The sequence below is a fragment of the Panthera tigris genome, chromosome D1 (genome assembly GCF_018350195.1).
Source record: "Panthera tigris isolate Pti1 chromosome D1, P.tigris_Pti1_mat1.1, whole genome shotgun sequence".
NCBI lineage: Eukaryota > Metazoa > Chordata > Mammalia > Carnivora > Felidae > Panthera > Panthera tigris.
The window spans coordinates 52,751,967-52,775,969 of record NC_056669.1 but is presented as its reverse complement, the minus strand read 5'-3'; the positions used below and the strand labels follow the sequence as shown (position 1 = coordinate 52,775,969).

At 44.9% G+C, this 24,003-nt stretch overlaps 1 protein-coding gene across 2 annotated transcripts in view; it reads right to left on the bottom strand.

The window, feature by feature from the left end:
- Positions 1–24,003, bottom strand: part of TENM4 (teneurin transmembrane protein 4) — a 597,404-nt gene that overhangs the window by 421,642 nt on the left and 151,759 nt on the right. Inside the window, exon 1 of one of the 2 annotated variants that reach the window (XM_042957497.1) lies at positions 8,965–9,006. The exons of the other annotated variant lie outside the window; for it this stretch is intronic. The gene's annotated coding sequence lies outside the window, so the exon portion shown is untranslated. Of the gene's footprint in view, positions 1–8,964; positions 9,007–24,003 lie in introns of those variants that run through there. 2 annotated transcript variants of the gene reach the window in all.

Here is a 24,003-nt window from a genome sequence, read left to right as displayed (position 1 = left end):
TCTGGGATGGTTAGTTTTATGGGTTCTTGGCTAGGCTGTAGTACCCAGTTCTTCAGTCAAACATTCTGGCTGACAGTGTGCAAGCGTTTTGTGGATGTGGTTAACATCTAGAATCAGTTGGCCTTAAGAAAATAAGGAGATTATCCTCAGCGATGTGGGTGGGCCTCATCCAATCAGTTGAAAGACTTTCAGAACAACCACTGAGGTTTCTCAGAGAACAAAATTCTACCTTGCACATCAAACTGAAGCAGCAACTCCTGCCTGAATTTCCAGAATGCTGGCCTGTCCTGTGGATTTCAGACTTGCCAGCCCTACAGTTGTGCAAGCCAATTCCTTAATAGAAATCTCTCATTTTCTCTCTCTCCATACACACAACACACACACATACATAAAACATATATATGTAAATGTCTTAATATATGGATTCACGATTCATTATATATTGCGTATATGTGTGTGTGTTAATATACATATATCACTGATATGCCATGTTAATCATGTGATCAAAATTAATATCACCAATAAGGGGCAAAAGGGCGTCACGTGCTTCCAAATGTTATATCCTCAGAAGGACACATCATGTAGGTGGTATTACTTTGTAATCGGAAAAAGTAAAAATATTAATCACTCGAGAAAAAGCAATGTCTCTCCTCTTTCCTCAGGTGCTCCCAGGCTGGCAGTGACACTGGCCATTAGGCCCGGTGACCACCATGCACCTGGTCCAGAAATGGGTTCCCACTCGGTGAGTGTGTCCAGAGGAGGATCTGTTCTCCGTCCTCCCTTTGTCTCGGCCTCCCTCCCTGCCCCTCCCCCACCGCGGCCTGGAAAACACTCACAGTTGGTAATTTCCTCCCTGCCACCCAGCAGGCCCAGGATAATTCCACCGTCTCCATTTGACGATGCCAGTGTAGCAGTGACTCACTTTGCACACATCTGTGGATTCCTGTCAGAGCTGGTTATCTGTCTAAGGAGGGATGTTAACATTTATGGCAGTGAGCAGGGACGTGTGACAGTTCAAGAAAGCAAGGTGCCAGCTACCTTTTGGAGCTGCAGGTGGTTTTTATGAAAGCAGAATATTGCCACTTATTATTCATTTCACTTTTTATTTTTAAAATGTGATTAATATAGCTCGCCAATAAATTTGGCCAGGCACAAGTATTTATGAAGCATTCTTGGCAGGCTTGGGGTGATGCGGCCTAATTGCTAGGTGGGCAGAGGCAGCCCTGTGAAGTGAGCTGCTCAGCCTGAATGCGAACCAGCCTCATTTTATGGGCTTCCGAAGCAGTGGTTCTCACTGAGCTCCCGGGGAATAATCCCAGGAGGCTCCTAGCAGGGGAAGCAAGGCGAGAGAAGGCTGACAGAGCCTGAGAGGCCGTGGAGAGAGCTCCAGGCAGGTAGGCCAGGGTTCAAAGCCCAGCCCCCCAAGGGAGTGGGATAAGCTGGGCAACCCCTCTAAACCTCTGTTTCCCCACATGTAAAAGGTTTCAAAGGGCTGCTGAGAGGGTTTAATGAGTCCACATTTGGAAAGTGTCCTACAGTGCCTTACAAATAAATAATAGGTACTCAGGAACGTTAAGTTTGATATTTACAAGACGATGGCCTCTCTGGAACAAAGCTTGGTTTTGAATCCTAGCTCTGCCACTATTAGCTGTGTGGCTCTGGGTAATTACTGAACTCCTCTGTGCCTCAGTCCCTTCAGGCATAAAAGGGGAATAACCAGAGGGCTGCAGAAAGGATTAAATGAGACAATCCATACCTAGCACTCCACCGGTACCTAATATAGCTGCTAAATTGTTGTGACTTCTTCCCTTGCCTTCTGCCTGCCTCCTTCCGTGGTCTGGCCCGAAAGACATTTCCTGCTGGTGAATTCCTACTTCTCCTTTGAAGCCTAGTTGAAATATCACCTCTTCTGTAAAGTCTTCTGTGACCGGTTTAGCAGAAGTAATAACGTCCGCCCTGTCTGCAGACAAGACACTTTGTACATCTCCATGCTGATCACTCTCAGAGCCCTGCGTTATAGGATGGTCCCACCTTCAGGGTAGGACGACGTTTTATTTGCTGCAAACCTGCTACAGTAGCTGTCCAACCCTCACCAACTCACAGCACACAGAGAAGAGGGTAATATTGGCCTGGCAGTGCCACCTCTAACTACCCGGTAGCAGAGGAGATCGATAACTGTGTCCCCCTATAACTCGTTTGCAGCACACTGGGAAGCCTGCGTGGCTAAGTTCTGGCCTGGTGCCTAGAGTCCGTGGCCCAGCTCTCAGGGGGTGCTTGGGGAATGTGTGCTGGTGAAGGATGGGTCACGGGGATTGTCTTAGCAGCTGCCACCTCTCCCTGTCAACAGTTTGAGTAGGACCAGGCGGTGACAGTGCTGGATTAGTGGAGGAAAGAGCTGTCCATTGGGGCGCCTGGATCCCCAAGTTGAAGTGGAGACCAGAGACCCTGTCAGGTCTATGAAGCTGTGTGTTTCAGGTGAGTTCCACAGTTCAGGCCAAAGACAGGTTGTCCTGCTTCACAGGCTCCCCATCCCAGAGGATGGGTGGGGTGTGTTGACTTCAGAGGGGTGACAGTGAAATCAGGGACAGGGTACCTTGAGACAGGCCCTTTGTCAGCAAAGCACCTGACCCTGCTTTCCCAGGCTATTAAGCTGTGGCCATCTTTCCGGGCCTGTGCTGTGAAGGATCTCCCTTCCTCTTTCAGGGCTAAGGCATTCACCAAAACGGGGCCTCCTCAATTTGCCAGGGGCCGTGCTGCACAGGGGGCACAGAGATGGGTTAGACTGTGGGCCCACCGTCAGGAGCCCACGGTCTAGTGGGGAACTGCCATGGAAACCCAAGTACAATATGGTGCCAGGCACGCCACAAATGCTAAATCCACAGAGGACATGGGTCATATAGAGAAAGGAGGGGTGGAGGAGGAGTGTCAAGGAAGGCGTTGGAGAGGAGACGCAAAGCACTGCCAAAGCACAGCTTGGCAGGAATTTTCTGGATGGAATGAGTGAGAGAGAAGCACGCCAGGCAGAGGGATCACACAATGAGAAGGAGTTATGAAAAATGCCGTCTGTGTGGGGACCTCAAAGTTCATGGTGGAGGGGTAAGGTGTGAGGAGAGAGAGGCAGGGTAGGTGATGAGCCACAGGAGTGTCAACCTATCCCATCCCTTGTGTGAGGTGCAGAGGACCTCCTGCCCTGCATGAACACGCTCTGCCATGAGCAGTAACATCTTTGCGCATTTTTAAAATTTTAATCTTAATTTTTATTTGAGAGAGAGAGCTCGAGCGAGTACGCTCGCACATGTGAGCAGGGGAGGGGCACAGTGAGAGAGAGAGAGAGAGAGAGAGCGAGCACCTCAAGCAGGCTCCACCCTCAGCGCAGAGCCCCAGTTAGGGGGCTCAATCCCACGACCCTGGGGTCATGACCTGAGGTGAAGTCAAGAGCCAGACGCTTAACCAACTGAGCCACCCAGGCACCCCAAATAGTAACATCTTTGAATACTTACAGAGGACACATTTACTCACGCAAGTGTACCTGTGTCTGTTAATTTGTATATGCTTGTGTGTAAATAATATCAACAAGTAAATTCTAGAATATGGGTGGTTAAGCTCTCAGATACAAGGAAACCCTGAGAGAGTCAGGCAGGGTTCAGTGTGGTGGGGGTTTTGGTATGGCGGAGGGTATGGTTAGGGGCACAGGGAGTGCTGTGAAGTCAGAGACACCCACTTTCAGTCTCTGTTCTAGGGATACTGCATACGGTTGGGCAGGTTGCTCACTGCTCGAGGACATACAGTTAAGGGGGGTGATTCAGGGCTGGGCTCCTGTGTTTACCTGGGTAGGGAAGGTGTACCATTTCCTAATTCACACAAAGGGGCTGCCTGGGCTCTTCTGGGCCAGGCCAGCTGCAGTGAAGGAGAGATTTTTTTTTTAATGGAAGAACTGGCTCAGATGACTTCCCAAGTCCCTTCCAGCACTAATATTACACACACACACACACACACACACACACACTCACACACTCACACACTCACACACTCACTCACTTAGGTAAGTTTACTTGGTTTCCTCTTTGGTCAAGGAGGGTCATTTCCATAGCATCATCTTCTGGTTTAGCCAGGCTGGACTCCCTGCCTCTCTGCTTTCCTTTTCCAGGGATCCCACCAGGATCCTCCTCCTCCTTCCAGGCAGGGTTCCCACCCTCAGGAAACCTGCAGGCCACTCCTCCCCCTCCTGGCCCCTCCCCACTAGGTCGCTGATTCTTTAACCCTCTCCCTCCCCCTCGGAGCACCACCTGGCCCTCCCTGATTCAGAGTAAGGTAGAGGTTGGAGCTTACTTCCATCAACAACCAACTTGTCTTAGGAAAAAGGGAGGCTGAAGAGGGAATTCTTATACCCTCGCTAGGTTTAGCAATTTTCAAGCCTCTATTCAAAATGAATGACCTCTCAGGTGGGAGTCTAGGCTGACAGTGAAGGCAAATGAAACACACTTAGTGGTGGTACAAAAGCAAAGATGAAAATCCACTCTGTTTTATTGTTGCTGTGAGTGAGAAAGCAGCCAGCCCCGGCGGGGTCAGGGAGACAGCTAGACTTCATTCAGAAGAGGGAGGAGGAGGGGGGAGGAAGAGAAGAGAGAGGGCCATCTTGGAGCAAATCCAAGACCCAGGCAGGCAAAGCCTGGAGAAGAAACTTCATGCCCTTCATACCCTGGTTATCTGAACTTGGTGGGATTGTGTCTGATTCACTCCCCCACCTATTGGGCCTGGTGGTGTAAGTGGGGGGGGAACTCCGATTTCATGAAATCCATTTTAATCACCTTCTGCAATCCACAACACTCAGTAATTACAAGGCTCTTATGCTCAAGTACAAAAAAACTCACCGAGAAAGCAACATTAAGCTTGCGAGCGGAAACATGAAAATTCATGAAATGCACAATTAAGGATCCAGCGACAATGTTAACTCTCCCCTTTGCAGGCACAGTCACTGCAGATTACCAACAAATGGGCAAATCTAAACCCTGAGGCATCTGCCGATGTTGGGAACCCTCACCTCGCCATGCCTGCTCTCACCATGGATTCCCATTTGCTATTGCCCAAGGTTGTTCTGGGGCCCAGCTTAGGGAGTAGGAGCTCCGGGGGCTGGGGAGTGCAGCAGAGGGGGGTGGGGTGGGGTGGCGGGGAGGAAGGGCAGGTCTACCTTGGAAAGGAGAAGCCAAAGAGTTGTGTTTTAGAAATGCCCCACTGCTTGCTGTCACCTGCAGTCTACAAAAGACAAGGCCAGATCTTCCTGTTCTTTCCCACTAATCAAGGGAATTCAAGAGGAGTAGAGATTATGGTCACCTCCTATCAGCTTCAGCTCTCAAACTGTCCTCCTTCCACTCTTACCCTTAAACCCTTAATCCAGGGCCTCCCCGGTTTTCTCCTCCAGGACCCTAACTCTACCTCTATCTCAGTCCCTGCTGTCAACCCTGTGCCCCTAGTCCACTCTGTAAACTGGCTTCCAGGCCAATCTTGCTAAGCATACATTTAAGAGGGATCCCCTGACCTGCCTCTTCTTACAATGTCATGTGAATAAAGCAGGGCAAAAATGGCAGCTGAAGTATGATCTTAACTATGTTACATCAGGAAAAAAAAAAAAAACCCACCTCAGATAAGGAAATTAACCAAATGTTCATGGGTTATTTTTGGATTTGGTGCCTGTAAGGTGGGAGATAGGAGAAAAAAGAGATTAACAGGGCTTTGTACCTTGTTTCACTTGTGCAAATTTTCACACTGAGTATAATTTACAGTCAGGAAAGAAATGAGATAAACTTTAAATGTCACCTCTGTTCAAAACCGTCCTATAGTTCCTTATTTTCTACATGACAAAATAGAAACTCCAAGCTTCATATTTACAAGCTGCTAAGCCCTGGTTCTCTCTGTACGGATGTGACTTGTATAGTCACACAGGGTCCTGCACTCAGAAGGGTCCATCCTTGGTTAAATGCTCCACTGTGGCTATCTTCAAATACTTAATACTTTTTTGAAAATATTAAAAAAATTTTTTAATGCCTTATTTATTTTTGAGAGAGAGAGAGAGAGAGAGAGAGAGAGAGAGAGAGAGAGAGAATAAGCAGGGGAGGGGCAGAGAAAGAGGGAGACGCAGAATCCAAAGCAGGCTCCAGGCTCCAAGCTGTCATCACAGAGCCAGATGTGGGGTTTGAACTCGTGAACCGTGAGATCATGACTTGAGCCAAAGTCACTTAACTCATTGAGCCAAGCAGGCGCCCCCAAATTCTCAATAATTTTTAAAAGGGATACACATTTTTATTTCACATTGTACCCCACCAATTATATAAGTGAACCTGTTTATCAGAGTGTCTTCATCAAGGGAATCCCAGCCCAATTATTCAGAACAAAACAGTGCAGACAGCCTTTGGACTGCTGTGTGGGGTGAGGTCTCCAGGCTGTGGCCAAGATGGTTAGGAAGCCACATCATATGAACTGGGGAGATTCAGTCAGGGATGTGAAGAGTGCAGGGACACTTAACAAATGTTCACTGAACACCTCGAGTACGCTTCTAGGTGCTAAGAACACAGTCATAAACAAAGCAGGCTAGGCCAAGTCCCTGCTCTCTGGAATTGCAGTGCTAGCCAGGGGAGACATGCAATATCTGTGTGGCTAGTGCTGTGAAGAGAAATGAATCAGGATAAGGGAGACAGAGGCCTGGAGGAGGGGGGAAACACCACTTGATTCAGGACCTGGAAGGAAGTCAGTAAGCCCTTGGATGATGGAAATGCGGGAGATGTAGATACATACACAGACAATTACAATACACTGTGGGGTTTGCTATGGAGAAACTCAGAGGGGGCATAAATGAGGAGGGACATATTTCACCTGGGATGGGCAGAGGACAGGGCTGGGGCTGGAATTAGTTCTGAATTATCTTGATGTCTTTTTTCTAACCCTAAAACTAGCAGAAACCACATCACATTGACTGTACCTTCATAACTTTCCTTCTGTTCCCACTACCACGGACTGACTCAGGTCCGCACTTCCCCTGAATCACTGCAACAAACTCAATCTGGTCTTTTCTTCTCATGCTACCCCTCTCCTGGATAATTGCTTCTACTCTGGGGCCTGCAACCTGAGTCTTCTTCTTCAGCCCTGACCTCTTTCTTGAACTCCAGATCTCAATATCTAACTGCCCTTGTTCTTGAGAATCCCTAGTGTCTACAAGAGGGTGCAGCATTCTAGCTGGCCTCACATGCTATTCCTAGTTGGGCATTCTAGGGTACTGGCCAAGACCACCAGAATCTTGTGAGCAAGGTCAGGAAACTGAGGCAACAGAAGTAGAATATAGGGATTTTTCTCTACCTTAGGGTTAGGATATTAGATTGGCTTTTCCAGAAACTCAAATCCATCAGTGTCCTAGTGTTAATGGGATTTGAGGACACTCAGAAAGTTCACATGAGACTGAAATACAAAGCAGAATGTCAATGTATTAATTGACAATGGAAAAAAAATCTCTTCACATTAATCTGACTATAGTTTTCTACATAGCAAGCCAAATCATTCTTAGAGGGTAGTTGGATGAACATGGTAAATTACAAATGCCATTCCTCACTTGTGTGACACTCAGGGACAAGGGCTTAACATTCATTATATATAAAACCCCAATTATAATGCCTACTGCACTTGGGGTGCCTGGGTGGCTCAGTCAGTTGAGCGACTGACTTCAGCTCGGGCCACGATCTCGCAGTTCACGAGTTCAAGCCCCACGTCAGGCTCTGTGCTGATAGCTTGGAGCCTGGAGCCTGCTTCAGATTCTGTGTCTACCTCTCTCTCTGCCCCTCTCCCACTCACACTGTCTCTCTCTCTCTCAAAAATAAAATAAACAATTTGAGGAGGGCACCTTTTGGGATGAGCACGGTGTTGTATGGAAACCAATTTGACAATAAATTTCATATATTAAAAAAAAACATTTAAAAAATTAAAAAAAAATAATGCCTACTGCACAGATGAAGAAACTGAGATTCAGAGAGGCTAAGTAGCTTGCCTTAGTTCACACAGCTAATAAGCAGTAAAGCTGGGATGCCAATTTAGTACCAAAGCCTGTTTGTTTGTTTTTTTTTAACCACCAATAAATATCAAATAGATGATATTACTATAGAGGAAAGAGTGAAAAGTTTTTGTCTAAGTCAAGTTTATGTTTAACATAATACCTGTGACAGTGTTCTGATACAGTTTTATAGCCACACAGATGGGAAAGATTATTCTTGAAAATGCTCTCCCCAGATGAATCTTTATAATCAAGGTTTTATGTTCAACGTACTACGTGAGAGTTGCTTTTCAAAGGACTTCTGTAAAGCAAGTAAATGATTTTGTTTCTGAAAATGAATAATCATCCCTGATTTACCTCCTACATAGTAAATCTGCTGGAGTCAAAAATACACTGATGCCAGAGAGACTTCAGGTTCTGATTCTTGAACGACGTCAACCATGTTGCCTTGGACCCACAAGTCACTGGACTCAGTTTTCCTTATTTGTAAAACAGTGATGATAACATAGACCTCATAGGACTTTTTAGGGCAAACTAGAGATTGTGTAAAATGTTTACCACAGATCTGCATATAAGTACTTTATACTTATGCTCAAAAACTTAGTAAGTTTTCATTAATTTTTTTCCATTTTCTTGATAAACAATTGATACATATCACTGTAAAAGTTTAAGGAGTATAGCATGATGATTTGATTTACATATATTGTGAGACGATTCCCACAGCAGGTTCAGCTGAAATCCATCTTTTCACACAGATATGATAAAAAGAAAAGAAAGAAGAAAAGACAAATGGAAAAACAAATTCTACTTGTGATGAGGACTCTTAGGACCTACTCTCGTCACCATTTCCCTACGTATCTAACACGGCAGTGTTAGCTCTGGTCATCATGTTGCTCATTACGTCCTTAGTGCTTATAACTGGACATCTGTACCTTTCGCCCATCTTCCTCCAATTCTTCTCGTCCTCACCTTCTGCCTCTGGTAACCAAAAGTCTGGTCCCTTTTTCGGTGAGTCTGCTTGTTTTTCTGGTTTGGGCTTTTATTGCTGTTGCTGTTGTTGTTGTTGTTGTTTTAGATCTCAACTACAAGTAAGATAATACGGTATTTGTCTTTGTCTTTTTTTTAAAAGTTTATCTATTTTGAGAGAGAGAGAAAGAAAAAGAGAGAGCAAGCACATGAGTGGGGGAAGGGCAGAGAGAAAGGGAGAGAGAGAGAATGTCAAGCAGGCTCTGTGCGGTCAGTGCAAAGCCTGAGGTGGGTTTGATCCCATGAACCATCAGACCACGGCCTGAGCCGAAGTCAGGAGTCGGACGCTTAAGCAACTGAGCCACCCAGGTGTCCCTTTGTCTTTTTGATTTATTTCATTTATCATTAATGCCTTCAAAGTTCATCCGTTTTTTCACAAATGGTATGATTTCCTTGTTTTTTTTATGGTTGAATAATATTCCGTGTATGTCTACATACCCACCAATAAATATACACGCACTCTACACACACAGATGTCAACAATTGTTATCTCATCTTTTTGATTGTGGCCATTCTAGGTGCGAGGTAATATCTCATTGTGGTTTTAATTTGCATTCCCCTAATGACGAATGATGTTAGTATCTTTTCATGTACCTACTGAAATGTCTATTAAGGACCTTTGCCCATTTTGTAATTGGGTTATTGTTTTGTTTGTTTGCTTGTTTGTTTTTGCTATTGAGTTATATAAGTTCTTTATATATTTTGGATATTAACCCCTTATCAGACAAATGGTTTGCAATTATCTTTTCCCATTCTGTGGGTTGTCTTTTTACTTTGTTAAGCGTTTCTCTTGTCGTGCAGAAGCATTTCAATTTGAAGTGTTACTTGTTTATTTTTCATATTGTTGCATGTGCTTTGGGTGTCACATCCAAGAAAGCGTTATCAAGACCCACGGCAAAGAGCTTTTACCCTATGTGTTCTTCTGGTGGCAGGTCTTACATTTAAGTCTTTGATCCATTTTGAGTTATTTTTTAGAGTGGTGTAAGAGATGGGTCCAGTTTCATTCTATTACGTGTGAATATCCAGTTATTCCCAGCACCACTTATTGAAGAGACTGTCTTTATTGTCTTTTCTCTATTGACTGTTCATGGCTCCCTTGTAAACTATTTGTTATCTATATACGTTTAGGTTTATTTCTGGGATATTGACTCTTTTGCGTTGGTCTATTTCTCTGTTTTTATGCCAATAGCATACCGTTTTGATGACTATAACTTTATAATATAGCTCAAAATTAGGAAGTTTGATGCCTGTTGCTTTGTCCTTACTTGGATGTCTTTGGCTATTCAGGATCTTTTGGGGTTCCATATAAATTTTTAGGGGTGCTTTTTCTACTTCTGTAAAAAGGGCCACTGGAATTTTGATAGATTGTACTGAATCTGTGGATGGCTTTGGATAGTATGAACATTCTAACAATATCAACTCTTTGAATTCATGAACACAGGATACCTTTCCATTTATTTGTGTCTTCTTTGATTTCTTTCATCAGTGTCTTATAGTTTTCAGAGTACAGATCTTTCACCTCCTTAGTTAAATGTATTCTTAAATATTTTACCGTTTTCAATGCTATTGTCAGTGGGATTGATTGCTTTATTTCTTTTTCAGAAAATTTGTTGTTAGTATATAGAAACACTGTTGATTTTTTAAAAATGTTTATTCATTTTTGAGACAGAGAGCATGAGCGGGGAAGGGGCAGAGAGAGAGAAGGGAACAGAGGATCCAAGGCAGGCTCCGTGCTGACAGCAGCGAGCCAGATGTGGGGCTCGAACTCATGAACTATGAGATCATGACCTGAGCCGAAGTCAGATGCTCAATCAACTAAGCCACCCAGGCACCCTGAAACACTACTGATTTTTGTATGTTAATTTTGCATCCTGAAACTTTACTGAATTCATTGATTAGACCTCACAGGTTCCTTCCTTCCTTCCTTCCTTCCTTTCCTTCCTCTTTCTTTCTTTCTTTCTTTCTCTCTCTTTTTTCTTTTGTTTTTGGCAGAGTCTTTAGGAGTTTATATAAAATCATGTCATCTGCAAATAGAAACAATTTTATTTCTTCCCTTTCCAATTCTGAAAACTTTTCTCTCTTTTTCTTGTCTGACTGCTTTAGCTAGATCTTTAAGTACTATATTGAATAAGAGTGGTAAAATTGGGCACTCTTGTTTTGTTCTGTATTTGTTTGTTTCATCTGTAGATGAAAATCTTCCAACTTTTCACCACTGAGTATGATGCTAGCTGTGGGCTTATCATATATGGTTTTACATGTTGAGATATGTTCCTTCTGTGCCTAATTTGTTGAGTTTTTACCATGAATAGATGTTGAATTTTATCAAATGCTTTTTCTGCATCTATTGAGATGATCATGATTCTTTCATTCTATTATGTGATATGTCATGTTAAATGATTTATGTATGTTGAACCAACCTTGTATCCCTGGGATAAATCCCACATGATCATTGTGAATAATACTTTTAATGTGCTTTTGGATTCATTTGCTAGTATTTTATTGAGAATGTTTGTACCTATATTTATTGGGGATATTGGCCTATAGTGTTTTGTTTTGTTTTGTTTCTCCAGTAATGTCTTTTTCTGGTTTTGGTATCAGGATAATGCTGGTTATTAAATGAGTTTGGGAGTGTTCACTCCTCTTTAATTTTTTTTTTTGAAGAGTTTGGAAAGGATTTGTGTTAATCCTTCTTGAAAAGTTTGGTATAATTTGGGGCACCTGCATGGCTCGGTCAGTTAAGTATCCAACTTCAGCTTAGGTCATGATCTCACGGTTTGTGAGTTCAAGACCCATGTTAGGCTCTGTGCTGCAGCTCAGACAGAGCCTGGAGCCTGCTTCGGATTCTGTGTTTCCCTCTCTTTCTGCTCCTCCCCTACTCATGCTCTGTCTCCTTCTCTCTCTCTCAAAAATATATAAACATTAAAAAAAAAATACAGAGAGAGGGAGAGGGGGAAAAAAAGTTTGGTAAAACTCATCAGGGAAGCCATCTGGTCCTGGGCTTTTTTTTTGTTGTTGGGAGATTTCTGATTACTGATCAATCTCCTTACTAATGATTGGCGTATTCAAATTTTCTGTTTCTTCTTGATTGGTCTTGGTAAACTGTATGTTTCTAAGATTTTTCCATTTCTTCTAGATTGCCCAGTTTGTTGGCATATAGTTGCTCATAGTAGCCTCTATGACCTCCTCAATTTCTGTGGTAGTAACTGAAATGTCTCCTTTTTCATTTATAATTTTTATGATTTGGGTTCTTTATCTTTCTTCCATGGTTAGTCTAGCTAAGGGTTTACCACTTTTGTTTACCTTTTCAAAAGAACCAACTTGTAGTTCAGAGAATCCTTTCTCTTGTTTTTGTGTTATCTATTTCATATATTTCTCCTCTGATCTTTATTTTTTCCTTTCTTCTGCTAACTTTAGACTCACTTTGTTCTTTTTCTAGCTCCCTTAAGTGTGGCATTAGGTTGCTTATTCGGGATCTTTCTTGCTTCTTAACATAGGTGTTTATTGCTATGAACTTCCCTCTTAGAATTGCTTTTGCTACATCCCATTCTACTCTCTGTCTCTATGATTTGATTATTGTAGGTACCTCATATAAGTGTATCATACAGTATTTGTCTTTTTGTGACTGGTTTATTTCACTTAGAATAATGTCCTCAAGGTTCACCTTGAGGTGAACTAAGGCTAATACTCCGTGTATGCATATGCTACATCTCCTTTATTTAGTATCCATTGATGGACACTTGGGTTGCTTTTATCCCTTGGCTGTTGTGACTAATGTGGCTATGGAGATGTACATACAAATACCTCTTCAAGTCCCTGCTTTCAATTTTGGGGGGTATATACCCAGAAGTGGAATTGCTTTATCGTATGGTAATTCTATGTCGAATTTTTTAAGGAATCATTACACTGCTTTCCACAGTGGCTGCACCATTTTACATAATCCCTTTTAGAGGATTATGAGTGACTAAGCAATAGGCACAATGCCATGCAGCTTAGGAAGTAACAGTCAGATACCAGTGTGGGTCCAATGTGCTCTCATTCCACGGAGTAGCAGTTCCCAAAGCCAGGGTACAGCCAGGAACATCAGAATCATCCAGTGTGCTTATGAAGCGTATAGATTCCTGGGCCCCCATGCCTGGAGAAGTAAAATCACTAGGGATAGGGCCTTGGAGGCTGTATTTTCAACAAACAAACAAACAAACAAACAAATCCGTGGGTGTTTCTGGTGGACAGCCAGGTTTGATAACCACTGTTTATTCCTGTGATAATCATCATTATCGTTGTCCCTGTCATTGTCAAAACATCCTCATTAACCATTCTTTCCTTAGATCAGCTTACTGACTTATAAACATCTGGAAACAGTGGGAATGTAAGGGTTACCAGGAAATCTCAACCCTGGGTTTGCTCTCCAAGCAATTGAGGGCTTTCAAAGGGTGACACATTTAGTATTCTAATCAACAAGGAATCAGCCAGGCGCCTGCCTGCCCAGGCCTTTCTTAGATTCCTGACTAACACTCATTAAGCAGTTCAAGCCAATGTGTTCCTAAGTAAGTGTGTGTAGAGGCAGGCTGTTGGCATTTTAATCTCATTAGTGAACTGAAGCCCTAGACACAGTAGCCACAGCAGCTGCCTATAACTACTGCGTAAGATTCTTCACACCCTCACGCTGGCTACCTGTCCTTCTGCCATCTCTCACCATTTGCTCCAGCTTAGCTTCCCCTCCTGGGCCTTGAGCAAGAGACCCTGGGAAACCAGAGCTTGATGACTTCCAGGGTGCTGGCTGCAGATAGCTGGATAACCGGTCAGGTGAACAGGCTGCCTATATCCCAGAAGAGACACTGAATTATCTACCCCAGCCTGATTTGTTGAGCTGGCACCAGGCCATGGGCACCGCTCCCTGAATTCAACTGTGTTCCCACTCCCCCATCAATACTCTTGACAGAAGCCAGACAAGGCTGTGGGGCCTTGGGAAAGAAGTATCCATAGGCAATCTTCCCAGCACAAAGCTCTCATTGTTGGAGGAGGAAGGCATGGACGAGGCAGAAGGAGTGCTTATCTTTTGTTAATGCTGGACAGCTGAAAGGGCTCCAGTGAAAAATGACCTTGTAAACTAAAAAAATGGGGAAATATGCAAACTACATAACTATGACTATCTTCTTCCCTGGGACAGAAATAGCTGGGGCTTTCTCTGCAAATGTTCATAGATACATCCACATTAACACACATATACAATTATCATGCTTGAAGTAAATCAAGAGGAAGATGTGAAACAGCCTCATCCATCTATTCATTCAACCATCCATCCATCTATCCATCCATCCATCCGTCCGTCCGTCCGTCCGTCCATCCATCCAGTTACTTGTTTAATCAATATTAGTGCCTACTGTGTGCGTCAACATGTTTCCGGTGGAAACGGCAATAATCCAGATCAGAGTTTTCTAATTGGGGGAGTGTTTTTTACTGGGACACCCAGGAACCTGTATGTTGGCTCACCATGCGTTGTCTATAACTGAATCAATATCTTGCACAACATATGTAGGAGCTGTTATGACGAACACACATTGAGTTCAGACATTATTGAATCCATGGCAGCTTTCTGCCTTATATGTGTCTCAGCCAGTGAAAGCTGAAAAGTATAAATGCTAACCACTGGGAGATTTGGACATGCTCCAGGCAAATGCAAGTGCAGACCTCCAGTGCATGGTTTCATGAATGGAGATGATCACAACCATAACCACAGTAACCAACTGAACACATTACCATATGTTGGGCATTATTCTAAGTACTTTACTTGTTAATCCAACAAATCTCTGAGGTAGACATTACCATTACCCCATTCTGCAGATGATAAGACTGACCCTGGAGGGCTTCCATAACTTGTTCAAGGTCATATAGCAATAAGGGTGCTTACTGCTTTAAACTTAACAAGTATATGGGGCGCCTGCGTGGCTCAGTCAGTTAAGTGTCTGACTTTGGCTCAGGTCATGATCTCGCGGTTCGTGGGTTCGAGCCCCACGTCAGGCTCTGTGCTGACAGGTCAGAGCTTGGAGCCTGCTTCAGATTCTGTGTCTCCCTCTCTCTCTCTCTGCCCCTCCAGTGCTGTGCTGGGGCTCTCTCTCGCAAAAATAAGTAAAACATAAAAAACATTAAAAAATAAATAAATAAACTTAGCAAGTACAGCTACAGAGTCAGACCTATAAAAGAACTATTTTTTACTTTCTCTAAAGAAAATAAAAAATAAAACTCTAACGTGTAAGGAGATAAAGGGTAACTTCTGGGTTGGTGACAGGTTGGGGGTTCAAGGTCCTACCTATTTTTCTTCCTTTCTTCCCACAGTGGCCTTGAGATTCCTCTGGGAAATCTGACTAAGCGATCATTAGCTCCCTTTCAACTATAATTAAGAAAAGGAAAGAAAAGAAGAAGGAAGGAGAAGTAGGAAGGAGGGAGGGAGGGAGGGAGGAGAAAAGGAAAGCATAGTCTTGTCTGTCACTAACTGGGAGGAGATTTCTATTCATCAAGCATTATTAGTAAGATGAAGTTGGTCCCTTATCCTCATGGACAACAGTTCAGCAGAGCGGCTGGACAGGAACAGGTCATATAAAGATTGAAACTTGATTAAAAAAAGCAGGGGTTCCATGGCAATGCCAAGCAGGGGTCCTGATGTAGTTTTGGGCTCAGGGAAGCAGGAACCCGGGGGATGGGAAGGGGCGGCAGCTGGGACGAGCTGATTGGTAGCAGAACAAGAGAGAAGGGACTGGGTTTGTGAGGTCTGGGAGATGGCATCACTAGGACCTGGTGACCGACTGGACATGGGGCCATGGCAGAGAGGGTGCTCTCAAGGATGGTAACCGGGGTTTCTGGCCACTAAGCCAGCTATGAAGCTGAGAGTAGGGGGTGTAAAGAAAAGATTCCATGAGCTCCATGGCCAGAATGATAGGGCCCAATGTGCACCCCGCACCACTGGCCACCCTTCCCCAGGGAGACAAAGGCAGCGGAGACCAATAGCCACCACGTCCCTGGAAAAGCATTAAGGCCAGGAGAACTCTGCACGGCCTACAAAAACATCTGTAGGCAGAAGCGATTATGGAACGTACTGCAACTGCTTGCAGTAAATTAATAATAGATGTGCTGGACTTCCTCAGAAATATTTACTCAGCCGGAGCGGCTAAGCACTAATACCCGGGAGTGGAACCTGAGCCTTACATCAAACAGCCCTGACTATGGAAAATGAAGAAACATCATCCTGGCCCTTCCCAATGCCAGGGCGGGGGGAGAAATGTACAGAATACCTCGTTCAGGAATCCAAGGACCTGCAGTCCGCTGGGCAAGTGGAAAGGGAACCCAGACAGGGGCTGTGGGAGGGACCCAGCAGAAGAAGCCGGCAAAGAAGAACGGCTAGCACTTAAGTGGAGCTTACCACCTGCCGCCCCCCACCGGCTCAGGACCCTGACTGTATTAACCCTGAACCCTGGGCACTATTTTGAGGTCCATCTTATGGGGAGAGGTACTGAAACACAGAAGAGTTAAGGAACCAGCTGGGACGTGATAGAGCTGGGACTCAAACCCAGGCAGTCTGGCTCTAGAGTATGTGACCCTGCACCCCTTTGCCTTTGCTGTCTCCTAATGCCTTTTCTGAAACAGTCAAGAGAGGGGGGCAAATAAAAGGAAAGGGACCCTACATCTAACCGCCATTGGTTAGCTCAACACCATTGCTAACGTGTGCCCTCCATCTCCAGCCCTTGCTGAGAACTCGGGGTTCTTCTCACCAGCAAACACAGTAGCCATTCCTTCATTTATTAATTATTTAGCGGCACTCGATGGGGGCCAGACTCCCTGCCAGTCTCAGACTAGGTCTTATATACTGCACACAAAATCTCCCTCTCTGGAAAACTCTCTCTGTCCTCTCTCATGCAGAGAGAGTCCTTTTCTCCTTCATCAGAGCTCCCAACCTTCAGGCCATTCTCTGGGTTAGTGTTTCCTAAGACAAGTTCTGGAAAAGAGAGGGATTTGAAATCATATGCAAAAAAAAAGGAGGGGCTCTGGACAGGGGTGCCTGGGTGGCTCAGTCGGTGGAGTGTCCAACTCTTGATTTCGGCTCAGGTCATGATCTCACGGTTGTGGGCTCAAGCCCCGTGCTGGGCTGAGCACAGAGCCTGCTTGGGATTCTCTCTCTTTGCCTTTGCCTTGCTTGTGCTCTCTGTCTCTCTCAAAATAAATAAGTAAACATTTAAAAGGGGTTCTGGACAAATAAGTTTGGGCGACATTAGGTTAGTATCCTCACTACAGGACTTCTCAGAGCCTTGAGTATGCTCGTGGAAGTGAGATCTGGCAGGGGCGGTTCAGTATACAGCACTTCTCAGGTCGCTCCAGAGGAAACCCTCCTCCTTCTCTTTCTTAACAACACTTTGTAGGGCTGAGGCATCCTGGAACACAGTTTGGGACATTCTGCCCTGGAACAGTAACTACTGTGTCAAATTTGTGTTTGCTCTTGACCTGTCAGTCCACTGGCAGAACCGCAAGGCTGGGAACTCTTTCTTACTCATCTCTCCAGTTCCCGCCTTCAGCCAGGCCTAGGTCTGGAGCGTTCTCTGAAAGTCTTCGTTGAAGGTGGCACAAGGGAGTGGTGTAAAACACAGTCGTGGGATACACTGACATTCATGGCCGCACCTGCCTGCGTGTCCTCCTCTGTCTCCAAGGCGACAGGCGTTTCCTGCCTCCACGGATCTCATGAATGGTTACCTTTTCACCCTGGACACATCTCGTCAGGGCACAGAGGCTCCTCACCGTCTGGTCCCTGTCCCCACCCCTTCTGGATCCTCTCCCACATTCCCCACACATATCCTCAACTTCAACTCTGCGCAGGCAGTTTCTAGAGCACAACGCTGCTTCTTTCAAATGAGGTTCTCACCCGCTGGCCTTTCTTCGCCAATCTTGCCTGTGTGGTTCCCCTTTCTTTAATCCTTAGCTCGGGCCTCTTGGCTTCTCTGAAACCTCTGAGGCCCCCTCTGCCTCCCTGTCCCTGAGGTTGGGCTAGATGCCCCTCCTGGAGAGACCTGGGCTATCCCATCCTCAACCATACCCATCTCCCAGTGTGAGTGGGGGTGTGTCCTGAGTGAAGACACCCCATGAATTCTATGCTGTGGGTCATAGTCCAAAGACTTGGAAAGCCATTGATGTTATATAACCCTCCTATTTAAGATGGTTGCAGCCCTGTGCGAGGCTCATACTAAGCCTTTAAAATCCACAGGACCTTTCCCTCCTCTGCGAAACTCTGCCTGGCCGGGACAGTGCCACAGCCTGCAAATCGAACACCCTCAGACGCTGGGAGCTCCCAGACCCCGCAGGAGAGGTCTGCCGACTAGACTCACGACTTTGTAACATTGAAAGCACAAAGCCAGAACCAAGGCATACTCTGTTGGACTCCCTTCTCCCAGTGCATTTTCTTCACAGTTTTCCACCTTGTATACCCATAGAATGGCTTTGGCACAACAGTCACTCCACACGAATGAAAACACGATTGAGCGCAGCAATGTTTCTAGAGCGCCGAAGGAAGCAGATTAGGTAGGAGAGGCGGGAAGGGATTAGGGCAGCTGGAGCCAGGCCCCTGCAGAGGTGGCCGGGCCTCAGACACTGCCCGTCTGTGGCTGGAAAAGCGATCGCTCCCCTTGGACTGAAAGCCCAGGACTGCCTCCCGGAGATGAAGGTGCCAGACGGAGTCTACTCGCCGAATGCACCATTCCACCAACTGGCAGGGAAATGAGAGACACAGAATCGGCAGAAGGAGACCTAGCATCTTCTCGGCTCTGCTTTCCTCCTAGCTCTGCTCTTAATGCCCCTCTTCTCTGGGTCTCGGAGTCCTTGTCTTGAAATGAGGCGGTTAGTTTGAGCCGGTGGCTCTCAAGGTTTTGGACTGTGACTCACAGTAAGAAATACATTTGACGTCCCTACTCAATGTAGACACACATATAGTACACAGGGGGAGCTTTACTTTACGCTGGTACCTAATGTATTTTCTATTCTTTTGCGTGCATTTATAAATCGTGACTTGTAAATTCATTTTATAAACTTTTACTGCAGCACGATGTAAGTATAGCGTTGTGCCCATGTCTTAGATGATGGCCTAGATAAATTCTCGCAAGTGAAGACATCCGTGTAACCAGCCCTCAGATCAAAAGACAGAGCATTACCAGGACCTTGAAAGGCCCCCTCTTGCCTTTTCCCGTCCACCAACTCCTCCCCCAAGGGTAACCACTGTCCTGACTTCTAACAGCCCACATTAGTTTGGTCTGTTCTTGTACTTTATATAAATGCATCAACATTTCTTAATGCCTGACTTAATGACCCTGTGAGGGTCACTGATATTCCCTTGTGTGGACATACCACATTTTATCCATTCCACTGGCCACGTGTTTTGGTGGACACGTGTGTGCATGCCTCGTGGCTGTGTATCCAGGAATGGAACGGCGCGTGTGGATATGTTCAGCTTTAGCTGATCCTGCGAGTTTTCCAAGGTCGATACACCAGATTAGACTTCAACCACTTAGGTCTGAGAGTTCCAGGGGCTCCATTTCTTTGCCAACATGAGGTATTATGCGCCTTCCTCACTGAGGCTGTTCTCATGGGTTTACGGTAGCACGTCACCGTGGGCTTCATCAGTAATTCTCTGATAACTGATAATGTTTTCATATGCTTACTGGTTACGTGGATATCCTCATTTGTGAAGCACCTGTTTGAGTCTTCTGCCTTTGTTCTATTAGGTTGTCTTTTCCTTACTGATTTGTGGGAGTTTCCTCTTTTTTTTTCCCCCACTGTAACTATTATGGATAGGAGAGCTTTGTTGAAAATATACACTGTACATATTTTCACTCACTCTGTGGGTTGCTGGGTTACTCTGTTTCACTTTAAGACATGATAATCTTGAACCACCAAATTTAACTGCGTGACCCATGCATGTACCATCTGAAAAACCCCACAGAACAGGACTATGCAGGCTTCCCCAGGTCTGGATGACCCCAAAAGGGGCACCCCTGGCCAGCGGCACCCACGGTAGCATCAGCCTGAAGTGGCACCCCTGTGCGTACAGTCAGTAACTGTCTGGAGAACCAAAGCCATGATCGTGGCTATATGTAATTTCCCAACTAAAAAAAATCCTTGTTCCACACCCTAAATGACAACATAGTTCCCACTTCCGAATTTACGATTTGTCAGCCCCAAACCCAGGTTGAGGAAGGAGACTCAGAAGGACGGCTGAGGTGCGGCCCATCCCCGGAACTGGCCCTTTCAGGACGGCTAGAGCGTGTGTTCACCTGTGCGGGCTCTCCATCCACCCAGGTGCCTGGGACCTTGGGGAGTGGCCCTGTGGAATAGCTTTTCATGAACCGACAAACTCCATGAACCACGGGAGAAGGACACTCAGGCATCCTGGACACTTGCACAGCGTGGAGGGTAAACCGTACGTGGATTCCCTCAACCCTTCAGAGTAGCGCTGTCTGCAGACTCCATAAAGGCAGAGACCGCGGCATTTTGTCAAGAACGTGGCCAAGGTCACACAGCTGGTCAGTTACAGAGAGGGGGTGACCGACGCCACAGCCTGTGTTTTCATTCCTAGGTCATTCTCCTCCCAGACAGCTGGTCACTGTGTAGAGTGGTGACCACACCTACAGCACCCAAAGATTCTCTCGCTCTCGCTCTCTCTCTCTACACACACACACACACACACACACACACACACAGCTGCACGCAGGAGCAGACACACAGGCAAATGTGTACATAGATATTTACATACACACGTGTTCACATGCTGTTTTACTCAAGAAATCTGTGCACTGGAGTCTGTGGATTCATTACACACTCAGCTCATCAGAGTTTTACTCTTTTAGTTTCCAAAGTATTGAATATCCCATAATGTACGAGTAATGCAAACATACATACATGTGTAGGGCACTTAACAGTTTGTAAGTGCCTCTCACACTCAGAACCAGCCTCTGAACACACACAAGTATCTGAGGACTCTCCAGGTCCCCAGGGCTAGTGGGGGCCTAAGGACCCTCCTGGGGACAGCAGTCTTTCTTACCCAGGGCTGAGGTGGTGGCAGCCAGAGGTTGGCAGAATTTGTGCAGCCCCTCAGACCCACCTTAAAAGTGTCTCTAACTGTATATTCCAGAGCAACAGATCCTTCCGATTCTGAGTAAAGTCTTAATTTCATAAAGTTCTCAGAGTTAAGCATGCATTTGCACGAACACTTACAGGATATGGACACTTCTCTCCTATCTCTAGTAAGCATGCCCACGTACTCTGTCTTATTAGAATTTTCACCACCTCTCGTCTTCTCCAGCGAAAGGTAAGCAGCTCCATCACTACTTATAAGGTGAACAGGGACTGGCATTTATTGAACACTTCCCACATACCAGCTAATAAGTGCTTTATGTACATTATCCCAGCCCGTCTCACACGAATCCTTTGCCACATACATCAATATCCTTATTTTACAAATGAGGAAATGGATGCTCAGAGAAGGGAAGTGGCAGCCTGTGGCTACAGTCAGTAAGCGATAGGACTGGGATTGGACCCAGGGCCCAATGATCCCCAAGTCCTGGCCCGCTCTGGTGCCTAGGACATCAAGAAGCAGCAACTTTCTTACTCCAAGTCAGCAGAACTATCCATATGGGGATGGGAGGCATCTTAGGACCTTTTGCCTCTTACCCTTCTTGTGTTCTCTGAGCTCAGAGAAATGAAAGGACTTTCCTAAGAGCAAAGCAAGAGCAGAGCTGGGCCTGAAACCAAGGTCTGGTCTTGGGATTCTCTCAACTCGGACTCTCATGGATCTCCTGGGACAAGGGACACTGGGAGAGCTCTTTCTGGGTTCCAGGCAGGCCTTTCGAAGGAGGCACTGGCAATATTGGGAAAGTGACCAGGGCAGGAACTGCTAACCAAATTATTATTGAAGGAACAAAGAATAAGAAAGATCTCAAGGCAAAACATGATCTTTGTCTGCAACCATTTTTAGGACTGTCTAGTAAAGAAGAAAGAGGCTTGGTAATGTGAGGAGGAGTGGACTTCAAATGCAGATTATGGAAGAATTCTATAGAAATCCTAAATGTGGGGAAGTACCAAGTTCCTCATCAGTCCCTGGAGATTTCCAAGCACAAGCCAAATATCTATAATTTACATGTTTGTTTCCTCCCTCCCTCCCTCCCTCCCTCCCTCCCTCCCTCCCTCCCTTCCTTCCTTCCTTCCTTCCTTCGTTCCTTCCTTCCTATCTTTCTATCATCATCTATTGAATGGTTCATGGCTCTAGAACCCTTTCATCTGTAAGATTCCACAGGCTTTTGAAAGACAGTAAAATCATTTAGGAAGGCAAGCAGTAATCTTGTACTCACTGCTCATTGTTCTTAGGGGAAAAAAAGGTATTATAAAATAAGTGGAGATAAAGTCTACCTATTAACGCACATTTGAGAGGTAGAGAAAAAAAAATCACCCATAACATTAATTTAGATCATGAATACTCTCTGAAGTGTAAAAAAAAAAAAAAACAAAAAAAAAAAAACCACAACTCACTTTTCTTTAAATCTTCTTAAAAAGGTCTAAGAATAGTCCTTCAAATAATCCTTGAAGTATGCAATTTTAATTTGGACACATGGTAATTTCAGTCTACCTGTTGAAAGAGACAAGAGAGAAATCAATCATTTTTGATGAGGATGCTGTTCTGACAAGCAGCAGAGAAGATTCAGGCAGCTTGAGGGGTAGGGGTGGGGGTGGAGGGTGGGTAGTCGCAGCAGCAGCAGAGGCTTTTGCCCCAGGCTGAAGACTGGTTTTTGAACACTCAGAGGAAAAGCAACTAAGGTAGTGATCACAGTGCCTGGCACATAGCAAATGCTCAATAAATGTTTAATGAACGAGTGCGTAAAAGGATTCGTGAATAAATGAGTGGGATTTGTCACCAGCCTTTGATGCAGGGAGTTACCCGACAGGCTTTGACTCTTAGGGAGAAACAGAATTTCCAGGCACTGAGTATATTATGGAAAATAGCACACAGAAAGGTTCATGGTATAGTGGAGAGAGTGAGGGCTCTGGAGCCAGCCATATCTGTATTCAAATCCTGTCTTTACCACTTATAACTGTGCAACCCTGGGCAATCTTATTTATTTATGTTTATTGTTGTTATTAAATTGGATTCTTAGCCCGTTCGTTAATTTTCAGCCCTTCTTCCCTAATACAAGCATTTAAGGTCATAAATTTCCCTTAAGTGCTGTCTTGGCTATATTCCACAACTTTGATATTTAATATTTCTTTTACCATTCACTTACAAGTATTTTAAAATTTCTATTATCATTTTTTTCTTTGACCTATGAGCTAGAAGTGTTTTTGTAAATCTCTCTCCTCTCCTCTCCCCTCCTCTTCTTCCAATCTCTCTCTCTCTCTCTCAATACACACACACACACACACACACACACACACACACACACACATAACCATTTTTTAAACTCATTTTTCTGTTATTGATTTCTAGCTTACTTGTACAGTGCTGGGAGAAAGTGGGCTGTAGAACACTAATTCCTTAAAATTTATTGAGATGCTAATTCCTTAAAATTTATTATTTTGTAGCCTAGGATGCAGCCAATTTTTGTGAACGTTCCATGTGTGTTTGGAAAGAACGTGTATTCTGCAGTTGTCTGTTGTCCTAAGCTAGTTTTTTTAACCTCCACACACATCCATTTCCTTATTTGTAAAAGGGTCCGTGAGCTAAATACACATTAGTTCCCTCCTGCCATTTAGAATTACACTTACTGACATAGAAGCTGTGCAGACAGAAACAGAGAGTACATGAGAAAGAGAACCAGCTGTGCTATTTCTTGCTTATAGCAATATTGATAATGATACCCTAGAGTTACAAAGCATTGGAAGTTTCCAAACGATGAGCACGTCTGCCATTTGGTTTCTTCCTGTCA